Here is an 8,221-nt window from a genome sequence, read left to right as displayed (position 1 = left end):
CAGAACAAATTATAGATGTGCAAGTACTAGAACAAATAACAGAGTCCATAATATAATCTAATTTAATACATTTTATAAAAAGAAAACATATATGGTTTAGTAGGGAATGAGAATTTAGCCCCTTACTATTACTTGTAATTAGTGATGGGCGAATTTGGGCCGTTTCACTTTGCAGAAAAAATTGCGAATTTCCTGCAATATTTGCGAAATGGCGAAAAATTCGCAAAACGGTGCTGGCGTCTCGTTTTTGACGCTGGTGCACATTCGTCGGCGAAAATGTGCTTGTCTCAAATGTGCTGGTCCCAAACATTCGCTGTGGTTTCGCAAATTTATTTGCCGGCGGTGAATCGCGGGAATTCGCCGTGAATTCAAGCCTGCCGAATAAATTCGCCCATCACTACTTGTTATACATATAATTGCTATTATAATTCAGTGTGTCTCTGGATGTTTTTATTGTCTGTGCTTCTTTTTTCTATCAAACTATTTAATTGTATTTTCAAATAAAGGAAAATGGAAATAAGACAGTTGACCAATGAGGCTGAACAGAAGAACTTGCAAAAATGATGTTGCTATATTACAAGCATGTATCTGCCATTGCAGCAAATGTATCCTAAGAAGCGCTATCATTGATATTTAATTGATATTTAAAATAAAGATGTGGCTTATTGACTGCACTTTTGAATCCTGAGAAGCCAGACTTGCTGATGAACAGACTTCTTTACAGTGATTCAACAGTCAGAACCAGAAAACATAAAGGATAAATATTGTGTTTAGTTGCATTTGGGGGTTCGATTTTTGCAGATAAAATAAAACTATACAGGACAATTAAATCCATCAAGAATGTGGCATCCTTGCAGGAGCATCTGAACAAGGAAACAATCTGGACAGATAATTATCAGATGATGATTGATATTGATAAATGCACTTTTTAGAAAACTCTCTAACACTTAATTTTTTTGTGTATTCACTTTCATCGATCAGATAAAACATATATAAAGGGTGTAGCATTTTACAATGTATATTATGATCATGTTACAATTTAAACTGTTTCACATATTTTGTCAATGTTTCTAACCACATTATCAGTACATACCCTTAATATTCATCTCATTATTTTCAATTAACATAATATACTTAACTTTTACTGCTTTACTGTAATTTCTATATACAAAACTATAGTTGTGTTTAACCCTTTTAACGTAGCTCTAGTCTTGCTGAGGTAAGTTGGTTTAATAAATTGTCTGTTTGGTTTTGTTTATGTCTAGTCTCTAATTAGTGTATCTTGTCAACCAAGTTAATAATTTGTTCCTGTCTCCTTTTTTACTCTTGTACCATGTTTGATCAAAATTCCCTTACCTAAATATTTTAGGGCTTGCCATTTCTAGATCAGTGTAGCTGGGTCTGCTTGAATTGGATTTTTATAGGTAGTTAAATTTTAATTAATGTTAATTAATGTTAATTGACAATTCCTTCCAGATGACATGAGGGCATTCCTTCATATTTGAAAAAAATTGGTTTTATGTTATGGAGCAAAAGGGATTTTTTTTTTTTTTTTTTAAAGGGAGAGCTATGAAGTTGTGGAATTCTCTCCCTAAAGTGGTTGTGCTGTGTGTTGTGCTTCCAATAATAACTATATATCCTGTTTTATTCCTTTATATCATTTATACAATGGTCTTTGCTAACCTCACCCCAAAACAGCTTTAACATTACAAGAAAGTTAGTAATCTAACCAAAAGAGCTAAGCAATAAGCATCTATAAAACAACAACTACATCCATTTCATATTGGTTTAAAACCTTGAGGTTATGTGCTAGGTTAATTATTTTCTCTCTATCTACACAATGTGTTTGCCTTACAATATTATCTTTACCATGACAACACATAAATCTCAGATCCCTCACCCTTGGTTCTGTTTCAGGTTTCCAGCTTTCATGTTTATAGCCTTGATAACAAAATTATGCCTAAACTGAACATTTCAAAGATGGAACTAATAATCACAGCTTACCCTAAATTACCTTTCCATTTCACTAAAAAATTAGATGTCATATTTGATTCTTGTACCTTATAGACAGCACTTGCAATAAAATTCTAGAAAGTTTGAATCCTATAAAGAGTAGCAGTACAGACAGATAACCTGCCTTACAGCATACCTAGCTGACATAAAGCATAAATACTAATTGGCCTAGCACACACATTTAACTGTGCAAAGTGTAATTACCCTGATGCCACATTAAAACATGCCCTATGGTCATGTACAATATTAAATGCTCTATGGAATGCAGTCATATCACAAATTACAAGATGGTGCGATATTACAGTAACTCTGACAAACCCACAAATACTGTTGGGATTATATCCCGCACCCACTGACAATACCATTAAAGGTAACATCAGATTGACAGACATAATGGTAGTAACTGCAGTTAAGACCATTTTGGAATTTTGGACTAACACACAACCAGCCCAAAACAATTATGGGAGTGCAAGTTATTGTACACAATGCAGCTCCAATGGGTCTTGGCATTACAAAACAAGGTATTTAAAGGCTTGCTCTTCTTTGGCATTTGGACTAACTACTTAGACACACTGGAAGGACAGAAACAACAAAAACTACTAGCCCCCTTCAGATATACCAAATGGTGGGCAGAAGCCTCTCTCAGAGAACTTACCTAAAAGTCCATGAACAAAAACATTAATAAGAAGCTTGCCTCCTCCTCCAACGTCTACACCTCGAATAATGTAAGCGCCTCCTGACTATTACGAAAGATATGAGAAATAAGCTCTCCCCTCCCCCTCCCAAACACTTCTACCCTCCTTCTATTCTTTCCCCTTCTTTCCCTTTTTTTCTTTCATCAGTTTCTCTTCTGTGCTGTTCTGACCTCTAATGAGATTGTGTTAAATATGACCGATGTTGATTAACAAATTCAAGCAACAATGGTATGTACTTACCCATTATGTCATAAGAAACACACATGTACGGTTTTACTATTTTATTTATTTTTGGAAACACAAAACAAAAAGCATTAAAACTTTAAGATCAACCATTTAAATGTGGTGTCCTTATAGCAGCTGCTGGCTTTTAAAGTTGCAGGTTAGCGACAGTAGAAGAATTCTGCCTAGGTGACCCAGAGAAAAGTGAAAATCCCCATTCACAGGCTGTAGGGATTTTGGAAGAAAATGGATTACATCCAGATCAACAATTAAAATGCTAAATTGACAACAATATACAGTTATGGGATCTGTTATCCAGAATGCTCGGGACCTGAGGCATTCCAGATAAAGGATCGTTCTGTAGAAAAAAGTAGTACAACATTTGGGTCTATGGGAGAGGGCCTTTCTGTAATTCGTAGCTTTCTGGATAACAGGTTTCTGGATAACAGATACCATACCTGTACCTGTAAATAGTTTCAACACAGACACATGGCATACCTGGATTCTGTATAAATCGATCTGCACTCGACCCTAACCCAACCCAGCGCTGCAGTTCTATTTATAGACCTGTGCCCGACTAGCCCATCTCTGATGTCACATAAGGGGGCATGGCAGGCATGTGCCTATAAATAGAGTCGGCCAGAGGCAGAAGCAAGCGTCCCCTGACACTGAGATAATCAAATTAGTTCCAGCACTGCATTTAGGTCTGGTGCTGCCCTACAATTTTACAGTTCTCACTGTATAAAGCCTTTTTTGAATGCAAGCTGAAAAGAGGCATCTTCTAATCACACTTTTAAATTAGCCTTTATTTTTTAAGTTTCTGAATAGTTTTCCATTCACTTCTGCATCTTTTCAGCTTGCAACTTAAAGGGGTTGTTCACCTTCAAACAACTAGTTGGTTTCAGATAGATCACCAGAAATAACGACTTTTTCCAATGACTTTCTATTTTCTATGTGTGACGGTTTTTCTAATATTGAAGTGTAAATTGTCATTTCTCTCCTTTTGAAGCAGCTCTGGGAGGGGGGGGTCGCCGATCCTGTAAACTGTTCTAAATTGATACATTTAGTTGATACATTTCTTATCTTTGTCCCTGCTGAGCAGAATCTCTGGGTTTCATTACAGGCAGCTGTTAGAATTGATACAATTGTTGCTAATACTCCAGAGATGCTGCTGAGAAATGTATCAACTCAATGTAGCAAAATTGTAATAGTTCAGAGTCTGCACCTGAATTACTGAGCTGCCCCAGACTCAAACACCACAGACCCAAACATTCAACTTTACACTTAGATTTTGGAAAAAACGTAAAAAATAAATAATGGAAAGTATTTGAAAAAAGTCTTTATTTCTGGGGAACAATCTAAAAACAACTGAATTGAAAAAACAGTTTGGAAGGTGAACAACCCCTTTAAAATTTTATCTGGATGCTCAGGGTTACTGACCCTAGCCGCAAAAAAAAAATTAAGATTTTTTTTTTCATTCTGCCTCCTTTTCATATTCCAGAATATCATTCAAAAGATGTAGTGCATTCTTTCTTTTGTTGCACTCTTGAGACACCCTTTGTGCCTATACCCCATAGGCATTTGTAAATTTTACTCCATTTAGATCAAATTTCTTAATCCAGTTTTAGTTTATTCCACTTTTGTGAATAACCTCCCTGTAGAAGAAAAAGGCAAATGAATCAAAAGCCATAAATTATAAAAAGAAAGACTAAGTTGCATATTATTTTAGAGTATGAATGTCTGAATCATACAATTCAAATGTAATTTCAAGGCACACTCATACTTTAATTTAGACGCATTTCAAGCCACAAATGATGAAAAAATGCACAGGGAGGGGGTCTTTCCAAATGTTTTGGTTGCTGAATACAGTTTGTTAGCTTTACCAACTATGAATACATTATAAAACCAAATATAGCTCTGCACTATTTGAAAGTAGGCCAGTTTTTATTGTCAACAGATTATTCATTCTTTCGCAATGTTTAAAGCAATTTTGGGTGTGGTTACCTACTCTGAATCTATATTAGTGGAAATGTTGGCTGAATTTCAGGGAGTTTATTTTCTTTATGAAACAAAGTTCAGATGTATATAATGCTCATTATTTACATCTCACCACACATGCTCACCACACATGCTCCCGGTGCTGGTTGGATATAAATCAAGAAAAGATAAGGCTTATACAGACCATATATCTAGGCTTCCTGCCTACTGGATTCACGTTGGCTTACTAACTTTGTTATGCTCATTAAAAAAGTGGCTACTATGCTCATTAACACACTGTAGCATGAACTTTATCGAGCTACCAATACAGCGTTAAGTTCAAGTCCACACCATTCACTTTTTCTTACATCTGGTTTCATTTATTAGGTGGTGTAGTCTAGGAACCTCAAAAAATGGGGGGATCCCTCCTTTCAGATGCAGTACTGCTTGTTTTTAACATGATTTTATATATATTTTCATGGCATGGTTGTGAATACATATTGCCTTTTAATACTATATTGATATATCTTTTGTCACATTGCATTACCCAGCAGCAGGAGTCTTTGGGGGTTAATTCACAATTTTGGCCTATTTATAAAGGTATTATGTAACTTTGTAAGCTTCAAGAAAGAGGTGAGTTTTAAGGAATTATTTAAAACTCTGTAACATCTAATGGTGTGGGGTAATGAATTCCACAGGAATTCCATACAAAAGATAATTGGAGAGTTTGGTTAGTGCAGTCTCAGTTGATAGTGGGCAGAAATGAGATTGAAGTGGTTTAAAAAGAGTTAGTAGAAAGGAAGGAATTCTAAACAGCACATTCTGAGGGGCAGATTTACTAAAGGGCGAATTGTCGCCAGAGACCACTTCAAATACGCCAATTCACGAAGTTTTGTCCTGGGCACTGAATGCTGGTGGCTTTTCGCTATCGTTACTTCGGTAGTGCGAGCATTTCATAGCGAAGATGCACTAGGGTTCATTTGTGCCTAGCGAAAATTCGCTAGTGATCTTGCGCTTAGGTCAATTTGTATACGGCGGGTAATTTAAAGTTGTATGGAGGTCTTTATTATAAATGTTGGTGCAAATGCTTGAAGTTACCACTTTTTCTTATACATGTCCAGGGAACCTTAATAAAGACAAGAAAGTTAATATAATGCCCTACACATGAGCCCACTGTAAAATGAATGTTCCATATGTTATGAAATGTGTGGAGATAACCGGTTACCCTAAAAAAGTTTGCCAGCCAAAAAAAGTTTAAGTCAGGACTTTTGCAGGCAGTTCCACTTCAAAAAAGGAAAAGTCGCCAGCGTATTTGAACTTTGATGCATTTTTCGGCTCACAGGATATGATGTAAGTGACTTGAAGATTGAGGAAGCTCTAGCTGCTTTATAGCACTTCGCCTTGTCTGAGGTGGTGAAGGCAACTCTGGCGAAAGAGGTAAGGTTCAGTAAAATCCGCGGTAACGTCTGTTCTCCGTAGCGAAAAGTCGCTTGGCGATAGAGTGTGAATGCGAATTGTTGCCTGCGCCTGTTAGTAAATTGGTGATGTCCCTGCGGGTGGCAACGCTGAAGAAACAACGCTAGTGTTAGCCACTTCGCTCTTTAGTAAATCTACCCCTATAGGTTTAGAAAAAAAGGGAAGGAAAAAACAGGAAGGTAGCTGGAAGGTGACAGAGGATCAAGTGAGATTTCTTTAGAGTAGGTGAGACAAATGCATATTTAGAGTCAGAGGGCAATGTCCCAATGAAGACAGCGAGATTGGAGATATGAGTTGAGTTTGAAGAACTGGGCATATGGTAGTAAACCGGAAGTTGATATTGGATCAAGAGCAGGTGCTTGCGTTTGAGGTAAAGAGAAGTGAAGCTACCTTTTCCTCATTAACTGGGGACAATTGTGAGAATGTGGCATGATTGGAGCTCGGTGGTGTATGTCAGACAGATGCGTTTAAAGTGCTGCCAAACCTCTGTCACTGGTCATTCCGAAATGTATATTTTTCTATTGAAAATATACAGCAAAATGATGACTGTAAGGGGGGGGGGGGAACTAGGTTAAAGGAATTGTTAAGTATACAAATAAAAACTGGGACACTGGGTAAATAGATAGGCTGTGCAAAATAAAAAAAATTCTAGTATAGTTAGCCAAAAATGTAATGTATAAAGGCTGGAGTGACTGGATATCTAACATAATAGCCAGAACACTACTTCTGCTTTGCAACTCCCTTGTTTTCCACTGTAACCAATCAGTGACATAACAGAACAAAACCCAACTTCCTGCTTTTCAGCTCTGTAACTGAGTTAGTCAGTGACTTGAAGGGGGTGACATGAAACATTGATAAGAAAATACTTCAGCAGCACTCCGATTATGGTGAAAAAATTGTTGCTTTATTCGTGCCTCAAGCTAAGCAACGTTTCGAGCTAATTTTTTCACCATAATCGGAGTGCTGCTGAAGTATTTTCTTGTACGTGAACCAGACCTGGGCAGACAGGGTCACAGACGGCACCCGACGCTGCAAAGAGTGGTGAGAGTGTGTGTGTAGCACTACTTTGTGTTTGATGAAACATTGATAAAGGCCATCAATATTTTTTTTTTCACTTGCAGGGAGCCCCTGATCTCCAATAGCTTTTTATAACATGTGTGTGGGGGGGCATATGCAAATTAGGGGTGGGGAGGGAAATCGCATGACAAAACAAGGAAGTAAAAATAGTTTACCTGATCCCACCCTTAATTTGCATATGCAAATTAGTGTTTGGATTTGGTTCGGTATTCGGCAGAATCTTTAGCAATGTATTCTGCCGGATCCAAAATAGGGATTCGGTGCATCCCTACTATTTAATGATGAACCCTTGCTGTGATTATTTAAAATTGTGCAATTTTGTTGAGTCTAACTACATTGTATAACTTATGAGATATACCAAACAGATAACAGGAAGACAAACATGATCCAGACATAAAACAGATTAAAACTTCCAGTATGTAAACAAGCAGATAGGCACCTAAAAAACAATGGAAAATGTAGGTGGTTTGCAGACTGAATGTTGTCTGAGAAAGAAATCAGGGCAGGCAGACAGAAAGGTCAAGAAAAGCAGTTAAGGTCAGAGAAGGATTAATGACAAATCAGGAAACATGGTCAGAAAAAAAACACTGTTCAAATAAGAAAAGCACATTGACAGCAACCTGGAACACCAACTAGAAAAAAACAGCATCAGTACACTACGTAGCTGTGTATTTAGGTTCCACAAGGTTGCAACTGATGCTGATCCCAACTAGATTACTGTCGAAGCCATAGGCTCCCATGCAAAATAAATTTATTGAAGG

Source organism: Xenopus laevis, chromosome 5S (genome assembly GCF_017654675.1).
Source record: "Xenopus laevis strain J_2021 chromosome 5S, Xenopus_laevis_v10.1, whole genome shotgun sequence".
Lineage (NCBI taxonomy): Eukaryota > Metazoa > Chordata > Amphibia > Anura > Pipidae > Xenopus > Xenopus laevis.
Note: the sequence above shows the minus strand (reverse complement) of the source record.